Source organism: Sciurus carolinensis, chromosome 5 (genome assembly GCF_902686445.1).
Source record: "Sciurus carolinensis chromosome 5, mSciCar1.2, whole genome shotgun sequence".
NCBI classification, from domain to species: domain Eukaryota; kingdom Metazoa; phylum Chordata; class Mammalia; order Rodentia; family Sciuridae; genus Sciurus; species Sciurus carolinensis.
The window spans coordinates 15,140,343-15,162,007 of NC_062217.1; the positions used below are offsets into that span (position 1 = coordinate 15,140,343).

The 21,665-nt window shown below is 42.3% G+C and overlaps 1 pseudogene; it reads left to right on the forward strand.

Annotated features, from left to right (window-relative positions):
- Positions 1–7,577: 7,577 nt before the first annotated feature.
- Positions 7,578–20,497, forward strand: LOC124985525 (gamma-secretase subunit APH-1B-like; annotated as a pseudogene).
- The last annotated feature ends 1,168 nt before the right edge of the window (positions 20,498–21,665 follow it).

The following is a 21,665-nucleotide window of genomic DNA, read 5'->3' on the forward strand; positions in this document are numbered from 1 at the left end:
GCTGGTAGGTTAAGTGGAACCCAGATGGAGGGTCAGCTATTGAAATGGGTGACATGCAGATCACTAGTGACTGTCTAGCGGTTTTCGCATTATTCAATTTCAGGTTATGCATTTTGGACAAGAATAGACCAAAACGATATGTGTCCTTTTGAGGAGATACATAATATAGATGTGCTTTAATGTTGGTAATATTAACTCCATGTTTTTCCACTGGAAACTTAATATTCTTCCTTTGAACTTAGCAAGGGTCTTGTGGGGGTACACTTTGAGTCTATGATACTATCCTGTTTGTCATCTTGCTTTTGCCTAATTTTAGCACTTTTTTCTGCCTGCAGCTACTGGTACTGTGATGTTTGCCATAAGGTGGTTTAAAGATTTGTTATCCCTTAATCATTAACTGGAATTTTCTGTGAAGAAGTTTCCTGTTTACTATAAAGTGATAAGGGGCAAGGCCACCGCTGGGTTATTTGTGATGCTTCATGGCCCTTCTATCCAGGGAAGAAACCAGGAGGCTGTGCCTTCTGACTTTCAAGAAAAGGATCCACCTTCAGTTTTTCACATTGTTCTTAAAAATTCGATGTGCTTACATTGCCATGAACTTAAAGACAACACTTTTATAGTAAGAGACCCTAACATGGCTGACTACCTTCTGGGCATATAGCCATGAAGTCGGAAGAAAAAGATTGAGGGCTGGGTAGAAATGAAATGACAATTTAGCATTCAATTCCAGCTGCATGTTAGAGGCAGAGAAAGGACACACTGCTCAAACTCAGCATGGAGGAAATGATAACCTTTATGAACCCTGATCGCCGTGGACAATCAGACAAAGCCTTTTCATTGGACTTGGCAGGACACTGAGGAGGTGCTTTTGACTCAAGAACAAAACTTTGATTTCAAAGGGGCTGTGGTTTCTATTTTTCTTTTCTAGGCGCAGACAACACGACCTTTCCTTTCTTTTAGAAAACTGCACTCTCTAGGTAGAGAAATAAGGGCAGGATCTTTCGTAGGATGAATTCCAAGTGTTTTAGGGTCGGGAACTCACAGTTCGTCACAGTCCTTGCTAGGAGAGGGAATTATCATTCTTCGTGTAAACCCAGGGAGAAGGGGCATTACCGGAATGAGAGAGAACAGGCCGGCTTCTGCAGACAGGAGGGCTGCTGGCTGGGACTTCTGAAGTGTGCAGCCCTGTCTGGCACAGGATGTTGCCAGTGAGTAAACACGGTCATTCCCACACTCTGACTCTGAGGCCACCCCTTCTTAAGGTCTGTGCTTCAACTCTCTGGACTTCCCTCATTCAAAGGCCTGGACACCCACTGTGTGGCTGATCTTCAATCCATTCCTCGGTCAGACTGACGGCCAAGAATGCCGCCTCTGCGAGCTGCAGGGTGTAAGCCAGCTCTGAATTCCTCGTGCTACCTTTATTTATTTTTTGTTTGACCTTCTGACTGTGAGTATCTCCTAACACAAATAAGACCAGAAACATGCTTTGTGATGACTCTGTCCACGCAGATACTATTCCATTTCTCGCTTTTTACACAAATGCCACCTGTTTACACCCAACTCCGCCAAAACCACTCAGGTCCAAGTGACCATGATTTCTCTCCTGAGTGACTAATAGTGACCAGAGACTCCTGCATCCTCTCTAGCCCCATGGTGCTTAACCAGGGTCGAGGTAACATTTAGCAATGTCTGGACACCTTTTTCATTATCACAACCAAAGGGGATACTGGGGAAGCTCCTGGACACCCTGCAAGGCACAGGACAGCCCCACACCAGAAGACTCATCCGACCCCGAATGTCAGTAGTACTGAGGTTGAGAAGCCCTGTGTCTGGTTCGATACCTCACATACATATTGATGATTGTTCTTTTTTTTGGGGGGTGGGGGTACCAAGAGTACCCCGAACTCAGGGCACTCAACCACTGAGAGCCACATCCCCAGCCCTATTTTGTATTTTATTTAGAGTCAGGGTCTCAATGAATTGCTTAGCACCTCATTTTTGCTGAGGCTGGCTTTGAATTTGCAATCCTCCTGCCTTAGCCTCCTGAGCTGTGGGAATTACAGATGTGCAGCACCATGCCCAGACTGATGATTATTCTTGAAAGAGCAAATAGGACCATGTCGCTCTTGCTTAAAGCTTTTCAATCGTTGTTTCTTCTTCTCCTTCTCCTTCTTCTTCTTCTTCTTCTTCTTCTTATTATTATTATTATTACCAGGGATTGAGCCCAGGGGTGCTGAGCCACATCCCCAGCCCTCTTTGTTTCTGAGACAGGGTCTCACTAAGTTACTTAGGGCCTTGCTAAATTGCTGAGACTGCCTTTGAACTCTCTGTCATGCCTCAGTCTCCCGAGTCTCTGGGATTACAGGAGTGGGTCACCATGCCCAGTGGTTTCTCATTATTCTTAGAAAGATTTTTTTTTTAAAGTCCATAGCTCCTTGAATATGCAGGATCCCTTTCTTGTATCCTGTGTAGTACTGCTTTTATTCTCCTTCCCTGCCCTCAGAAACCATCATGCTCCCTACCTCCCTCAATCTTGCCACATGTTACTCCCTCTGGAAAGAATCATTGCCCTCTTTTTACCAGACTCTTCCCCTTGGGGCCTATTTATGATGCCTTCTAGTCCTTCCAAGACCTCAGCTCAAAGGGTATTGCTTCGGGGAAGCCTCTCCTGACAGCACTTTGAGAAGCAGCCTGAGATGAAAGGCCCTGTGGGGAGAGGTCTTCCATCCACCCGACCCCCTGCCTAACTGTGTGAGAAAGACAATCCTGGACACCTGGCCCCATGAGCTGCTGGCTGTCTGCAGCTGTAGGAGCGTGGGCACATGAGGCCAGCTCTGCCCCATCGACCTTCACAATCGTACTAAATAAGCCAATAAATCACTGGTATTTTAGGCCCCAGTGTCTTTGGGTGGCTTGTTATATAGTAACAGACAACTCTTACTCATCCTCAGTGGGATGCTTGGATTGTGCTCTTAGGAGAGCTCCTGGATGTTGCATGGAATTTTCCCTTCACCTCTCGAGGGCTGTGGGTCACGCCCTGAACTGCTGAGTCATAGTTCACCAGAAAGGATAAAGTCGTCATCCCATAAGGCCAGTGAGTTTTGGGGGCATTTCCATTTCCTCTCTGCTCTATCAGCCCCACCTAAGTTGTAACACCAGACTGGACATCAGCAGGGATTTAATCAACTCAAGGACTGGGATAAATTCAAAGGGCTTTTTACTGCAGGAAGGGGATGGTTAAAATTTTTGGTGACCTTTCTGTTCCCAAAGTCACTTGCTGAATTGGGCCTTTTGCCCAAAGCTCCTTCTGTGGGAACTCCCAGGTGCCAACATTCTCCCCTCCCCGTCACTTCCTTGCTCAGGGGCCCCCTTCCACTCCGCCCCAGAATCTCTATCCACACCCTTCTGCACAGTTGACCTACAAGGGAAGCCAAGATGGGCTCATCACCTGACTCCATCTCCCTCCCACAACCAGTCACAGAGGTCTCAAGTCCAAATCTCAGTCTAAGGTGGGGGCGGTCCTCGGGGCTCAGATCAGCAAGTGCCATGGGTTGAGTGTGATTTGTCCCCTCTGAAACTCAGGTTGAACTTTGCCATCGTGGCGGTGATGGGAGGTGGGCCCTGTAGAGATCATCAGGTCCTTGAAAGGATTAATGTTTCTAGAGGGACTGGACAAGGTAATGAGCGCTGGTTGTTAAAGTGAGCCTACTCCTTGGATTTTTCCTCTTCTGCTCTCACCTGCATCCCCTTCCAACTTCTACAGCACAAAGCCTTTAGTAGATGCAGCTACCTGGTATTGGGCTTTCCAGCCTCCAGAACTATGAGCCAAAATAAACCTCTTTTCTTTATAAATTATTATATCTCAGATACTCTGTTATAGTGACAGAAATTGGACTAAGAAAATAGCATAAGGGAGTCTAAAAGAGAAAATGTTCTGGTACTGCTGGATTTTTTGGGTGATGAATTTCCTTTAAGAATCCCACACTGAGAGCTTCATAAGTGTCCAATAGAACAAGTAGGTCTACAAAGCTCATCTGGCTTCTTTCACCAGGCAAGGAAACAAGGACTACTCCACCCACATTTAAGGAACAGATAAAATACTCTTCACTAGCCCAGTTCTTCTCCCTGGCCTGGGTTTCTAGGAGATATCACGCCCCATCCTTGGGCAGAAGGGGACTTGATTTCTTTCCTGTTCTGTCATAGCACTACCTACTAGCTTATTAAAGGGACCACCTCCCACTGAGACTGTTTTCTGTGTTACCTCTGGAGATAATCCTGATGGACAGAAGGAGACCAAGTTCTTCCATTTATGCCTGTGAGTCCTATATTGGAAATGTATTCTTACAATGGATTTTTTTTTGTTTTTGAGCCTCGTAAAGTGACTCCCTTTGGTAGGGTCTTGATGCTTCTCCTGAAATGGAAGTTAATCCCAGTGTCCTTCACGTGAGGAACGGGATTGGATGTTAAGTACATGGGAAAGACTAGACATCAGTGGGCGTGGAGAAACAGGTCTGGACTCCTGGTGGTGAACTGAGATGGCCTCATGAACATATAGCATTGCAGCTTCTCTGTGCTGCTGGGGGCAGAGGATCATAACCCCAGCATCACTGGGAGAGTGTAAGGAATGCAGATTCTCAGGGCTCAGTCCAGACCTACTGAATCAGAATCAGCAGTGTACAGGATATCCAGGGGATTCATGTGAGTGTGAGACTGTGAGCCACCAATCTATGCAACTTTAAAATTATAATATATAATAAAGACATACATTTCTTTGTGGTAGCAGACTAAGGTCTTTGAAACAATACAGTTGATATCTTAAGCTAATAATTATTTCTTATAAAATACAGATTGATAATGTAATTATTGGAAAATTATTCTCCTTGAATCTTTTATAACCTTGATTTTTCCAGATAAACAATTACTCTCAGAATTATTTATGCACTGGGAGATAATAAAAAAATTCAGCAAAGTAGCAGGTTATAAAATCAACATACAAAAATCAATAGCTTTCCTATGTATTGGGGAAAATTGGCAAAGGCAAGTCACCGTTGATTCTCACATTTTCAATTTGAAGAAAAATTTAAATGTTGCTTTTTATTTACTTGAGGTTAAAATCAGGATTTCAAGGTTCTGGAAAAGCTGTAATTCTAACAGTGACTCAAGGATGAGGGTGGATGAAGGTTGTCAACTAGACTTGGAGCTTGGGTTGAGTAGAAAAGGATTCTGATACTGTGAAGAAGTTAGGCTTCCTCTGTCTCCAGGGACATTCCTACAAAATAGTTACTTCCTCGGCTGGGGAAGATAGCTCAGTAGTAAAGTGCTCACCTAGCGTGTACAAGACCCTGGGTTCAATCCCCTGCACCACAAAAAGAAAAACACCCCCGCCATCCAAATGCCTCTTAGTCATAAGTTGCACTTTTCACTTCATAGGAAGACTGTGTCTCAGGACACACGTGCTACCACAAATTGACGAAGTGAGACTGAGTCCAAGACACTGGGTCATAGACGGTCTGTAGATGCCTCATGGTGGGCAGTACTCTCATTTTATGCAGCGGTCTTAGATGCACACCCAAGTAGCAGAGGGCAAGTCATGGTGAATGGTACACCCCTGAATGCTTCTGATGGAAGTTATATTCAATGGACAATATAGAGAGCACCATGACAGCCCTGTCTAAACATTAGGTGTGTGTTAGTCAGATTTTCATCACTGTGACAAAATACCTGGGAAAAATCAACCTAGAGGAGGAAAGGTTTGTTTCAGAGGTTTTAACCCATGGCTCCATTGCGGTGGGCCTGTGGCCAGCAGAGTATGGCAGAGAGGGCATAGTGGAACACAGATGCTCACCTCACGGTGGCCAAGAAGCACAGAGAGAGGAGAGGACTGGGGACAGTCCTTCCCAAGGACCTACTCCCTCCACTACATTCTACCTGTTCTAGTTTTTAACCAAACAATGCATTTAACTATGAATCTCTCAATAGATTTATCTATTGATGAGGTCAGAGCCCTAATGATTCAATTCCTTCCCAAATCTCCACCTCTGATCACTGGGGACCCAGTCTTCAACATAGGAATCTTGAGGAGGTCATTTCATATCCAAACCAGAACACGGTAGAAAACTATTTTTAGTTTGGACCTATTTCAGGAAGGGCTTTCTTGATGAATTAATTGGATTCTGAACCCAATTTCATTATCACAGTGGGGCGGAAAGGCAGAAGGTTGGTGAGCACATGGCACAGGGCCAAGAGAATGTGCTCACCAGCCTTCACATTTCGTCTCAGTCATGTGTAAGAGCAGACTTTGAGCAGAGTATTGGAGGAAACAAACCCTAACTAAATTCCATCAAGTGAAATTCTATTCTTTGTGGGAGCATTGAGTAATTGCACATGGAAACCAAGAAATCTTTTTGGCCTCACTAAGAATGACTGATAGAAGAAAACAAATGCTCAAAGAACCAGCACAGGATCCACAGAGTAGAATCAGCAGACCCGAATGCAACACGAAAAAGAGACGCTTTATCAGTCCCTCAGTTCTGTCTGCCAACAAATGTCCTGATTAGAGAACAGGAAGTTAATATCAGAATCTGACCACACATGTTATAAGCTTTTTGTACAAAAATATGTTTAAATAAACTATGAAGCAGCAATTCTCAAAGCTTTATCTCAGGACTCCTCAAGGTCGTGAAATGCTCTGGGAGTTTGTTAATTTCTCCCTTAGGCCCAGATTTCCCTCAAATCCTTCAACCAAGATAACATGTAACGATGGGCTGAATGGAAAAGCAGATGTGATAATCCAGCTGTTGTCTATTAATCTAGCCAGCAAAGAGGTTTGTAAATATGTAAAACAAAGTCACTGTCCTCACTGACATTTTTCTTAGAACAGTGATTTTTATTTATTTATTTATTTTATTTATTTTTTTAAAAATACTTTTTAGTTGTAGATGGACCCTTATTTTTATTTATCTGTATGTGGTGCCGATACTCGAACCCAGTGCCTCATACATGCTAGGCAAGTGCTCTGCCACTGGGCCACAGCCTCAGCCCTCATAGTAATTTTTAAACCAAAATATTTATGTCAACCTGAATGGGTGCATTATTATTTTCTAGTGACTTAACATCTTAAATAACCCCAGTGTTAATCTCTATTATGGTACATATCAACAAACTTGGGGAATTCTTAATGATATTTAAGAGAATGAAGGGGCCCTACAAACAAAACCTTTGAGCACCATAACTCTCTAGTTTCTCATTTCATAGTTTGAATCCCTGTTTTCTCAGTTTGTATATTATTCCCTTGATAGATGTAAGAGGGTTCACTAGCTGTTGCGAGATACTCCCATTGTGACTTGGGTGCCAGGCACATTATAACCCCTTTCAATCTTTCTGCCTTTTGTCTTTAAATCTCCCTGCCACCCAATGTTCCTGATCACATGACCTGTGATCACAATTATGGCGACTGATTTCCAGATAATCCACAGGTATAATGACTGACTCAAGCTAGTTTTTGCTAACAATGTGTCTGCAACAGATTTAAGAAGGCCTTTATCTTGGGTCCCCTCCAGGTCCCCAGGCTGGTTTCCATGGTTGCCATAAGGGTGACCTTCAGGGACTTTCAGCCTATGCTTGCCCTCTAGGTCTTCACCATCGCCACTGAGTCATTACTACACATCATCTTCCTCATTGCCAGAACTTTCTTCTGGTTGATGTATCCATTGCTTTCACGCCTTTTTTGTTTCATAGCAAGATGTATTACTGGCAATAAAGATGCACCAATACAGAAATATGTGCTAATCTTTGGAGTGTTTTTCTTAGTATCCAAGCAATGTTTGGTTTGTTTATTATAGACTTTCTTTTTTAAAGCCAGGAGGGTTTGATGTGTATAAACCCAGATGGGACAGCACCCTCTATGCAATTGCTGACCTTTGGGCTTTGGGACCATAAGCAGAGTATTTCCTTTGTCAATCCCCGGTCTGACTTCTTGGGACCAGGCACCGTGGTGGTTCACGGAGGTTCTTCTCAGTTCTTCCTTAATTCAGCTTTCCTGACACTGGTTATCACGTTGCTGCGCATGCTCTGGGGCATTGTACATTTTGAAGCCTGTGAGAAGAAAGGGGTACATTCTTCTTATAGTTCTCCTGACCCATCTGCTGGTGTCTGCCCAGCCCCCTGCCTCATTACAAAATAAACCAGGTGTCAGCATATTTAATCAAGGTGCTCATGGGCATGGGGGCAGTTTTTGTGACTGGAAGCAGCTGCCAAAGCCTGAAACTCAGCTGCTCTGCCAAGACGAGGACTTTCTTCTTTCCCACCAATGCTCCAGAGTAACCCCAACAATCAGTACCTCCCAAACAGCAGGCTGTGTCATTAGAGGAGGCACAGCAGGGCCTTTTTCTTTTAAAAAAAATCCCTTTTTCTGATGGAATTTAGGAAAAGCAAAACTATCTAGACAGGATTTCCACTTACTCAGCTTTCAGGAAATAGGTCTCTGAAGGGGACGCCTCGGTGGTCTGCACTCTGAGTGCAGGTTAGAGTCACCTGGGAAAACAAGAAACACCGATTCGGGGCCCCCCACTCCAGATTTAATTGGCCTGGGCATTTGGTAATTTTCGAAAGCTTCCTAGTAATTCCGACGTGTATGCAACAAGGCTGAGAACTGCTGGGGTCCAAATGGGAACTTCTGAGACTATTGTAAGTGAATGAGAATCTGGTACTTAACTGTCTCCTGACTCAACTTCTATAAACCAGTCAATTTCTGAATGTCACATCCTGGTTCTCCCTTACTTCTTTATGTTCTGAAGACATGAAAAGGCTAAAGTGCTGTCTCCTCTGTGAACTACTTGCATGTATTTCACCAGTACCATCTTAGAAAAACATGGTAGGCTGTTGTGGGGGTTTCAGCCACATCCAGCATGGATGAGGGAAGGGATAACTGTTGGAGGACAGTGTTGGTGATAAATCAATTACTAATAAACTTATCTAATCAATAAACACAACAGGCTTGGATATAACTCAGTTGGTAGAGTGCTTGCCTTGCATGTACAAGGTCCTGGGCTCAATCCCCAGTACCACCAAAAAAAAAAAAAAAAAAAAAAAAAAAAAAATGAACACAGAAGAACCAATATTCCCTTCAAATGAAAGGGGATATGGTGGATCGGGCCATACCGGATCTGGCCTCCAACAAGATGGAGGACACCACTGTCACTTTTATTTATAGTCACACAGAAGCACTGTGAGGAACAGGATGGGGCAGAGTTAGGGAAGCCATTTGCCTAGGGAAGCAGCATATCATCAGACGGTGAGCCAATCCCAAGCAGGGCCAGTTACTCCTAGGCTATCTGAAACAGTCTCCCATGACTGCTAGTTCCTGGGAGTCAGACCTCTGTATCCTATGGCTCAGTCAAGCCTGTTTCTACTAGACATGGATGGCTCCCCACAGGCTGTGCTTGTAAATGCAGCAATACATTACATTGACTACGATAATTTAGTCAAACTAACATTTGATTGATAAGGTATGTTTTCCTGAATTTTGTCCATGCTAGGTTTTTGCTCTTTGAAGCATTGCATTATTGTTTAGTATAAATTCAGTTTCTTTAATATTGATATTATTTTCTGATTTCCTTGGGAAAGTATAAAATCAAGAATTGTCGTTTAAAGTCCATGAGTCTTTCCTCAGTGTAAAGCTACAGGGTTTGCCTCATGAGGGCCAGGTGCAGGATTGGCTAAAGTGAAGCCCATAGCTCTATCCCCGAGCATCTGGGCAGGGAGCTGAGCAATGTGCCCTGAGACAGTGTTCCCTGGAGTTGGTGGAAGTGTCACCAAAGGAATAAGGAAAACAAACCAACAGAGTGATGTTGACACTTTTCATTTGTTCCTGTGTTACTGTGCCTGGTGAAATCTAGCCAGCCAGGATCTAGATGGGGTCTCTGGGCTACATTGCTGGTAACAATACTAAACAGCTCTTTTTCCTGAATGGTAGATGGTGAAATAGGAAATGTATGATGTTGCCATATTTTATGCTATTACATAGTCCATATAATCTTAGATTCAGTAGGTCTTGGTAGCCGTGATAGAACATTCTTTTTGGAAGAATACTCAAGGTGTTTGGTCAGCTTCTAAACATCCTTTTATTTACTTTATAAAGAGGAAATGCCAGGGCTGGGGTGGAGGCTCAGTGGTAGAGCGCTTGCCTAGCATGTGTGAGGCACTGGGTTTGATTCTCAGCACCACATATAATAAGTAAAATAAAGGTCCATTAACAACTAAAAAATAAAAGAGGAAACACCAGTGAATGATGACTTTACTAATTGGAAATTTTTCCCAGTTGATGTCTTTTGGGGAGCTGATAGTATGGAATGGAAATTATACATTAAAATGATACCTCTGTGAATCCTGGTAGGAAAGAATAAGGAACATGTTTGTGCCGCTTGCCACCGACCAGGGGGACAAACGACAAGTACTCTTCAGAAGTTCACGAAGCAGCTTCCGCTTTATTCGGATAACACCCTCAATATATAAGCAGTCTCATGCATAAGCAATTGTAACCAGATATGTCCATCCAATCCTATTAAAGGTCAAGCGATCACGAGCTCAAGCATACATGTAAGATATATCTGTCCACGCGCTAGGCGGCTGAACCAATTATCATACAGCCAATGGTAAACGCTTCCTGTTTTTCTCAAGGCACATTCAGCACACCGTTTGACTCTCTGCCAGTCGCCATCTTTGGATGCATGTGGCGTAACCCTGGGCCCCAGGTCTCGCCCGCCACATGTTTGAAACAGAGATGCATTCAATGTTGTGAACTAACTGTCCATCATTCCAGAGACCAGAACCTTATTCATGAACTAGACCTTTATCAATGACACCTCCTCACTTTTCAAATATTAGAATATCTCAATCTAGAGACTCAAGGGAGCAGGGCTTCTATTAAGACTGTAAGCAGTCTGATAAGCAATTATAATCATTCCCCTAAAGGTTAGTATAGTACTAATACCACTGTTTCTGCTGGAGTTCAATTTTCCAGTTTTATACAAGATTTACCTTGGACTATAAGAGTCAAGGACAGAGAGACCTGAGGATATAACTGAGTTGGTAGAGTGCTTGCCTAGCATGCACAAGGCCCTGGGTTCAACCCCTGTACTACCACCAAAAAAAAAAAAAAAAAAAAGAGTCAAGGACATAGAGACTGAATAGTAAATTTTGCTGTGCAGAGTTAAGGAGAATGAGATGGCCATATATCTGGGATTTATTCTTAGCAGAACGTGGTATTCTTTGGTGAACAGAATAAGGAAGTATATAGTTAGTTACTACTGTTGTCTTACAAGTCAATGTCTAGTGTCTATCTGTCTCTCTTGTGGTACTGGCGATCAAACCCAGGCCTCATGCATGCTAGGCAAGTGTGGCAAGGCTACATCCCCAGCCTGAATTACATATCTCTTAAGTGGATACTCTGATAAAATATTTGCCTATCTGTAAAGTATGGAAAATTTGCAAATTTGAATATTATTCATGCTTGAGCTCTGAGCAAGTTCCTTGTATACCAATAGCTTAATATTAAAAAGTTGGGATATTATGTAATCCCATTTAATAAAAACTCAGATGGGGGGAAGGGAATGTCTTTATCACCTTTTCCTTATCACAGAAAGAATAAAAATTAAACTCTGTCTTCTAGGCAACAAACAAACAAAAAAAACAGACAGGTTATCTTAGGCATGGAGTGTGTCATTAGGATACACGATACATGGGAAGAAAGGGCATCTCTTTCAAAACAGAGGCAGCCCTTGTGGTTCATCAAGAAGTGGGAGATCAGACCCAGCTCTACCATTCCTTGGTATTTGTTCAAAAGAATTAAAGTCATCATATTATGTTAATAGTAGCAAAATTCACAATAGCCAAACTATGGAACTGGCCTAGCTGTTCATTAACAGATGAATGGATAAAGAAAATGTGGTATATATGCACAATGGAGTTTTATGTAGCCATGAAGAAAATTGAAATTATGTCATTTGCAGGAAAATGAATGGAACTTGAAATAACTTTGAAATAAGTCAAACTCAGAAGGTCAGGGTCCTATGTTTTCTCTCATAGGTGGAAGCTAGAGAAGAAAAAGAAAAAGAAAGATTGGGGAGGATCTCTTGAAAATCAAAGGGAGGTCAGCAGAGTAGAGAAAAGGGATGAGAGAGAGGGAAGGGGAGGAAAGGGGAAATACTAGGGAACGATAGTGGTCAAATTATACTGTTATATTGTATTCATGTACAAATATGTAACCATGAATCCCACCATTATGTTCAACTGATTAGAAATGTGAAAAAAAAAAACCCTAAAAAAAAAAAAAAAAAAAAGGTGGGAGATCATTCAGGGTGTAGCACAGCTTGAGACACCAGGTCCTTTGTTACCTCATGTCAACAGGTACTTGTTGCTTCTTGGTCATCCAGCTGCTCTCTGCTTTTACTGCTAAACATCTGCTTGATGTTTGTCCACTGAGAGAAAATGGATGGACCAGCCAGCAACCATTCATCCCAAGGTGCCCAGTGAGGAAGAGCTGCCAGGCCATTCCACCTGTAGGCTATTGCCACCCCCATGGGAAACCTCACTGGGGGACATTTGAGAATGAAACAGAATGTGAACACTACTTAAAGCATCCATAGTCCCCCCACTCTGTTATTTGAGTTGGGATGCTCAGTGGTTGAACCTGACAATCTGAGAAGATTCAAGTGTGAGCTGACCCTAGGGCTCTTGGATCCACCACGGTGGTTTCAGAGACTGACATCAACCACAAGAATCTTCTTTTTTCCAAAGGCCTATTGCCTTATCCCCTATGTGGAACAAGGCAAATTAGAACTCCGATCTTCTGACGATGCCAGAAGAGAAAGGCCACATTGCTTCCTGATTGTTACTGCCACCACCACATTCTGGTTCAAGCAGGAGCGCCAGTGTCTTCTTTTACATCCCATATAAAAAAAAGTCAACGGGGTGCAAGTGTTGAGTTCTTTCTGAAAATTCGAGGCTGCAAAAGGAAGTGATTCTGATAAAATACCAGTTGCAGATACAATGAGTTTGCTCATTGGGGTAAATACATCATGTGGTTTACTTTTATCCCCCCAAAACTTCCCCAAGTAGTGTATATTACCCTCTTTCTCTTAATGACATCTTGGATTGAGTCCATATTTTCTCAGTTCCTGAAACCCAGCCCTCTCCACTTATAACTTCAACCTCACATTCTACCCAAGCTCTTCTTATCTGTCCACCAAGCAGATTACAGCAGGCCCTAGGAAAAGACAGAGAGGGGAAAAGAGAGAAAGAAAGAGACATCGAAGATGAGAGGAGGAGCTCCAAACTTTTCTGTGACTTTATCAGCACGGAGCACACATTTATAGTCACATTGGCGAACTCAGCACGTGCAGGGGATAGATCAGAGCTGACTTCAATTTCCCAATGTTATGATATGATTCTTCTTTGGTTAAGCTTCTAAAGGGTTTCATGAAGACTGAGAACACTTTTAGAACATAACCATAGTCCATCCCATAATTATGTCTAGGTGCCTGAAGACTTGAGATGTCCTAAACCTTCCAAAGGCCCATGTTCCTATTTCTCATGGGCATTTTTTCTTGGTGTAGGGATGGTGGCCTGATGGGCTAATGAATTTCAGTCAGGATTACCTGAGGATGCCAAATCAAGACTGCAGCCCATAATACTTACAGATCAGTGCCAGTGGTCAGTAGAGCCCTCTATCCTGCTGTTACTACTACAGTGTTATCTTCAATCTGCCTGTACAGTAACATGTTCCTCAACAGCATCCAAACACCAACTTTTTTACACAGAGTCATATCCTGAGATGCTCAAATAGCACTTTGCCAGGACAATATGACCACACTTTGCCGAGTGGGTCAGTGTCAAACAGGAAATAGACTTTATGATGAAATAGGAAAAACTTGTCTTTGGCCACTATAGAACCTTTTTTGTCTTTATTGAACCTGGGCCTCTCATCTCTCAGGAGCGGCCCACTGAGGCTACCCACAAGAAGAGGGAGAGAGGAGTCACAGAGCAAGGAGAAGTTGTTTTGCTCAGGGCACAAAGGCACTTCTTCCTTTGCAAGATTTAAACCAAAACTCCCAAATCAAATCTTCTGTGTTCAGTGTTGGGATGTCCAAGAGAGAATTCAAAGTGTGTACTGAGGAGCTGCTGGACAATCAAGCCATGAAATAGCATCTCTGAAATGTTGTGAAAATGCCCTCATTACTGCCACTGGGCACAGGCATGGTCCCTTGCACTGTTCCTGGGCCCTGGACTCTGTTGTCAGAACCCCTAGGTACCTACCTGTGCAGACCGGTTCTAGTAGGCTACGCAGGCCAGCATGGATTTCACCTAGGCACCGACTCTTGGGATCTTTAGTCCCTGAGTCAAAACCCTGTGTGGGGAAGTCCAGTGGGCAGAATCTGGGCAGCTCTCTGTGTCCTAGTTGCAAAGGATGCTGGAAAAGAGATCATTCTGTTCCCACAGAGGAAGGCAGTCCCTGAATCTCACCAAGTCCCACAAGATAGGGAGTTCTCCAGGTAGAGAGTGTGGCTTTGATACTGGGTGGCTTAAAAGAACACTAAATCCACTCTGGTTTACTCGTCCCTGGGAATAAATTTAAGACAAAGTACTGCCTCCCCTAGGGGAAGCAGCGTTCAAACCCCCCCCCCCTTTCTCTCTCTCTCTTGCTAACTGTGGAAGGAAAGGACTTGCTTCTTGAGTACTTTCAAAGACAACCTGGCACTAGCTCATGGGAAGGATGGAAGTGACTATTGGGAGTCTGAGATATTTTCCTGGAATTAAAAACTATGGAAAAGTTCTGGAAATGGACTTTTGTAGTGCTTGCAAAGCACTGTGAATATACTTAATGCCACTGAATTGTATACTTAGAATGGCTAAAATGTAAATTTTATGTTGTATATATTTTATAACAATTTTCTAAAAAGGTACCCTAAGCTGAACCCTGCTTACCCCAGACATGCATGGGGCCATGGGCTACAGCAGACATAGCGTACTCCTCCTCTTCCCTTGGCCTGCCCTCAGGCCCAGAGGTTGGCCCCATGGTCATCATCCTAAGGGAGGGCTCCCCAGATTTCTTTCCTTTTTATTCACACTTGGCAGGCTCCATGAGTAAGAGTGATAACTAGGAATTTAGGATAGGTTGAAATCCTGTGTTATTTACTGTGCATCCTTGGACCTGTTGCTTAACCTCTCGGTGCTTTGGCTTCCTCATTTACAATGTGGAGATAATAACACCCATCTTGTAGGGTGGTAACGAGTTGATACATGTATGGGGTTTAACACATCGCCTAGCACGTAATCAATGCATAGCGAGGTTAACTATTATTATTTCTTCTTCTGTAAACTGGCACCAGAATCCTCAAATTTTATACATTGTCTTTCTATCTATCCATTATCTATCTATCTATCTATCTATCTATCTATCTATCTATCTATCTATAGGAGTAGGTTTATTATAGGAATTGGTTCACACGGTTATGGGGGCTGAGCAGTCCCATAGTTGGGGGTGTAGTTCCAGTATGAGTCTGAAGGCCTGAGAATGGAGGAACTGAGGGGACAATAGTATAAATCCCCACTTGAATCCAAAGACCTGAGAACCAGAAGAGCCATGGTCTTAGATCCAGAGAATATGGACTCCCAGAACAGAGAGAGGGATTCACCTTATTCTGTCTTTTTGTTCTATTTCAACCATCAAAGAATTGAATGATGTCTACCTACATAGGTGAAGGCAGATCCTCTTTACTCAACCTATGATTCCAATGCTAATCTCTTCAGAAAACACCCACTCCAACACTCAGAAATAAAATTTTACCAGCTATCTGGACATCATTTAGCCTGGTTAATTTAACACGAAATTAACCATCCTGGCAAATTACTCCAAAATGCAATTATTTGGAATAGCATTTATTATGTCATAGTTTTGCTTGTTTGTTTGTTTTTTGCTGGGGATTAAGAATCGAGACCTCTGCAGGCTAGGCAAATGCTCTACCACTGAGCTACACTCCCAGATCAAAACAATTTTTTCTTCTTTTCTTATAGTTTTTGTGGGCCAGGAATCAGGCATGGCTTAGCTGAACCTTCTGTTTCAAGGTCTTTTGCAGGCTGTGAACAACCTTCTGTTTCAAGGTCTCTTGCAGGCTGCGATCAGCTGGAGCTGCAGTCTTGTCTCAAAGTTCAGCTGGGGAAGGAGGCACTTCCAAGCTAACTCAAGTGTCTGTTGGCAGGACTCGGTTTCTCACATGCTGTTGGCTGAAGGCCACCTGCAGTTTCTTCCACATGAACCTCTCCAACACTGTGACCTGCTTCATCCAAATGTAAGACATTAGAAGACCATAAAACAGTCATTACAGAAGTCATGTTGTTCTGCAACCTTATCATGGAAGAACATCCTATCACTTTTGCCTATTCCCTTTGTCAAAAACAGATCACAAGTCCCAGCCCACACTCAGCTACCTTTGTTAAGCATTTTCTGTGCATCCATTGTTTATGAGATTCATGCTTTTTAAGTGAATAATCTCAGTTCATAAGGTAAGTGAGAAGATGAATATTACCAGTATTATGGATAATACTGCTGGATATGACCTTCTTTCCTGGTGGCCCAGCCCTAATTTTGTTCAGGTGTCTATGTTCCGTGCAGCCCTGTGTAGGAGTGGTGGCTCCAACCACCTCACAAGATGAGTCTAAGCCTCTTCTCTATTAAAATCTGATAGTGCAAGGCCCTGGTTCAATCCCCAGACCAAAAACAAACAAAGAAAAACCGGTGGTGGGTTGCACCTGCCCCACCCTCCCAGCATTCAGTTATACACTGGTTCACATTATTTTCTAATTGCTTTTCAAATGTTCATCTTTGTCCCCAACCAGAAAACAAACTCTTTGAAGGCAGATCCAAAGCTCCTTTGACCTATCATAGCATGGGGTGCACAATCACTGCTAAATCTAGATAAGAAAAATTGATGCATGACCAATATGGATTATACTGTCCAATTAATCTAATTTTATGGGGATCATATAAGTAATTTAAACTCTCTACTGAGTTTTTTGGTTTTTTTCCTTTTATGGGAGGCTGCCATAAAATTCATGTTTGGGTGATTAATAATAATAAACATTATATAGTGGAAACTTCCATTTTAGTGCTCCTGGGCCAAACTTTATGTGTTTGTGTGTGTGTATACATGTATAAATATACACATGTGTATATATATATTTAATTCTCATAGCAGTTATGAGGTACATATTAATATTCCCATTTTATAGGTAAGGAACATTCTGAGAGAGTGACCTGATCATGAATATGAAATACAGTGGGCAAGTTCAAATTTAAAAACATCTTCTGGGCTCCAAGGCCATGCTTTTTCTTTCTGCTATATTGTCTCCATCTTTGCTGCCTCTATCTGTTTAGAAGCCAAAGAAGAGGTGGTATGTTAGTCAACTTTCCTTTGCTGTGACAAAATACCTGAGATAGAAGATTATAGTGAAGAAAGATTTATTTTGGCTCATGGTTTCAGTCTGCAGTCACTTGGTCCCATTGTTTTTGGATGTGGCAAGGTGGCCCATCATGGCTGAGGAAACCTTTTTACCTCATAGTGACCAGGAAATACAGAGAGGAAGAGGATTCATGGTCTCCATATCTGACTTGAGGGTATGCCCCCAATGACCTAACTTCCTTCTGCTAGGCCTCACCTCTTAAAGGTGTAATTACCCCCACAATAGTGTCAGAGCTAGCCACCAACACTTTAGCATATGGACCCTTGGGGACATTTAAGATCCAAACCATAAAAAGTGGCATTATATGACAAGTCCTTATTTCCCAGACTAGTTCTAGTTGAGATTCTAACAGGACCAACCTATGAGAAGTAGAATACCACATGAACAAAGCTAAGTTATCCATGTGTGTCTTTGTGGTGCTTTAGCACATCTTATTTAAAGCTGTTAAATTGTAAAATGAGCTGGGCATGATGGAGCATGCTTGTAATCCCATCAACTCAGGAAGGTAAGGCAGGAGGATTTCAAGACAGCTCCAACCTTAGCGTTTTAGTGAGACCCTCAACAACTTAGTGAGACCCTGTCTATAAATAAAAAATAAAAAAGACTGGAGATGTAGCTCAGTGGTAAAGTGCCCCCAGATTCAATGTCTAATACTGAAAAAAAAATTATAAAATGATTTCAGTCTTTCCTAACATCCTACCACAAAATAAAGCAAAATTTTCTATACCTAGAGCTTTTCCTAAATACTAACGTATTCAGTCCCAACTTTAGTAACCAAAAGCAATAGAAACGAGGCCCTAAATCTTTTATGTGCTGAGCAGAGCTTGGCTGTCTGGTGTGTTTTGTTGATGACGTTCATTCTGTGTGTATATGTAGGGGATAAGGTGTAGGTGGGACTGGCCTGCTCTTGTGAGGGCACAAATCAGACTTGGGGCACCTAGCACAATTTCCCCCTGCATTAAGTGCTATAGTCATAGTACATGGAGCCTATGAGTGTTTCAAGGGTTTATAAAAATATTTGAGGCTGGGGATGTAGTCAACAGTAAAGTGCTTGCCAGCAAGTACAAGGCCCTGGGTTGGATCGCCCAGTACAAAAAAAAAAAAAAAAAAATTAAATTAAAAAAAAAAATAAATAAAAAAGTTTTGTTACTTTTGAAAGTGATTTGAAAGTTCTGATTTTCTCATTGCCCAAGAATTCCCAACATATACAGTAGGCTATTTATAGAGCTACCAGAGCCACTTCACAAAATAAATGAGTCATTTGTGGTCATGTAATTTCAAAAGCAAAATCTTTTAAAAAATGGTTCCAACAAAAATGTATTTTATGTGGTCTGTAAGTGCATTTTGACATGTGATATAATGTGGGGTTGTTGGACCCACCAAGAGTGTCCAGAGCTGAGGCCAGCTTTGTGGGCATGTGACCTGTGCACTTGGTGCAGGTCCCATGTTTATAAGAGCCCCACGACTGGCTTAATGCTCTGCTGCTATCATCTCAAGTCTCAATAGGTTTTTAGCAATGACTCCCACATTTTAATTTTGTATTGGACCCTATCAATTGTGTAGCTGAGCCTGTCTAGAACTTGTAAAGACTGAAAACAGTCCTGATTGGTGGTATGTAGCATTCTAAAACAATAAGACTGTGGGCTTCCCTTTGCTCTGGTTAGTTTTTAAGTCTGAAAAGGTGAGATTTTTGTGTTTCTGATAAGGTAACTGCTATGGTTTAAATGTTTGTCCTCCAGAATTCATGGGTTGAAAAGTTAATCTTCAAAGTCATATGTTAGTAGCATTTGGAGTTGGGACCTTCAGCAGGTGACTGAGTGAGGGAGAACTTTGCACTCATGAACAGGTTAATCCATTCATAGACTAATGGATTAATGGGTTATGGAGGGAAGGAGGGGGTTATCAGGAGACCGGGTGTGTTGTAAAAGTCAGTTTGATTGTCTCTCATGAGATCCAATGCCATGTGATGTTCTGTGCCACATTAAGACTCCTCACAGAGTCTCTCCTAGCAAGGTCCTCATCAGATGTGGCCTCTTGACCATGGACTTTCCAGCCTCTCAAACTGTAAGAAATAAATTTCTTTTCTTTATAAATTTCTTTTTTTTTTCTTTTTTTTTTTTTTGCGGTGCTGGGGATTGAACTCTGGGCCTTGTGCTTGAGAGGCGAGCACTCTACCGACTGAGCTATCTCCCCGGCCCTCTTTATAAATTTCTTACTGTCTGGTATTCAGTTATAGCAACAGAAAATGGACTAAAACAGTAGCCCAGATATAAAAGCTGGCAAAATATTATACTACATAAAAGACAAATCTCCCATTAACCAAAGACCCAGACCAACAGAAGGTACGAAACATAGTGCCAAGAATTCATGAAAAATAAAGGGTTCTTCAAAATTAAATCCAAGCTAAGCAGTTCAAAAAGAATGGGAGGCCAAATTGTACCAGGGCTAGGAATCCAGAGTGAGCAAACACAACCTCCACAAATTCAATTTTACATAGCTGCGGAACATTTTCATCTAGGCAAAGTTTTAAAATGGTCCTAGCCACAATCCATCAAAGTACTGTCTAGACAAAGGACGGCATTTTCTGTTTTGGGAAACCAGGGGAGGAAAAGCACAGGGCCGCATCCTGTTGATATCCTAGAAGACTCAAAGGCAGGATAAGCCCTGAGTGTTCAGGTCGGGCAGGCCACCAAGCTCTTAACCCGCTCCTCCCCTCCCACGCCCGGAGCCACAGGGCCAGGTGAGGACACTGCCATTTGTTGGACCTAAAGAACAGCTCAGTCTAGGGATTGGTGAGAGTCACACCTCCCCTGGACGAAGGCCCAGCAGCTCCTGGGACAGGAGAAAAGGAAGGGCAGACATGGCATTGGTTTGTCATCATCCTTGTCAGTTTTATTGCCTAAACAAAGTTTATACTCAGTTTCTACCCCCCCCCCCCTTTTTATTCTAACAGTATCTGCTCATCATGGAAAATCGATAACAGAAAAAATGGAGAGAAGAAGAAATCACCCATAATTCCACTTAAAAAATACTGTTATATCGGGCTGGGGAGATAGCTCAGTCGGTAGAGTGCTTACCTTGCAAGCACAAGGCCCTGGGTTTGATCCCCAGCACCACAAAAAAAAAAAAAAAAAAAAACTGTTATATCATTAATTCTTGGATGTGTTTCTTTTCACAGTATTGTTTATTTTTATGTGAATGTGTGAAGTAGATATGTTCATATTCTATTTATAATTTTATTTTCTTTTTTTATTAAATGGCATGGAGTAATCAGGATAAATAAAAAGGACAAAATAAGAGGGTTGATATCAGCCCCAAGACATACAGTTGCCACAGTAAATTAAAACTGACTAACCTTCCCAAAGCACAGACAGAAATGGCCATACTGAATGAATGGCAAAAGCTGGACCTATAGGTTTACAAGAGATACAACCAAATGGTAAGGACCCATGAAACTGAGAAGAAAAAAGAAGGAGACGCTACTAACTTACCAGGCAGTAGTTATAGGTTATGAAATATATCATCCCCAAAATGTTACTATCATTCAATTTTCTAGGAAAATGGAATAAGACTATAATTTACTAATCAATGTCACCTCACACACACAAAACTGTACGGAATTACAAGGAAAAAGACAGTCCACATGTCTGGGGAGTTGTAGCATCCCAACCTCAGTGGAGAGAACTATTTGATGTGACAAGCACCCAAAAATATTAGTTAGGAAAGAGCCATGTTGAAATAATACAATCGGCAGGGCGTGGTGGCACACGCGTGTATTCCCACCAGCTCGGGAGGCTGAAGCAGGAGGATCACAAGTTCAAGGTTAGCCTCAGCAATTTAGCAAGACCCTAAGCAACTTAGTGAGAGCCTGTCTCAAAAAAAAAAAAAAAAAAAAAAAAGCGGGGGTGGGGATGGGGATGTGACTCAGTGGTCAAATGCTCCTGGGTTCAATCCTCAGTACACGCTGCCCCCAAAATTAAAAGCAAGAATCTAAAATACTGAGACTGAGCATACAACATTGAAAATGAAGATAATATAATACATGTGATTTTTAAAAAATTATGGAGATGCTTATTGAGAAACAGAGAGAAAACCAGATTAAGACTAGGAATTAAAGTACACATAATTACAGAGAAAGATATTCAAAA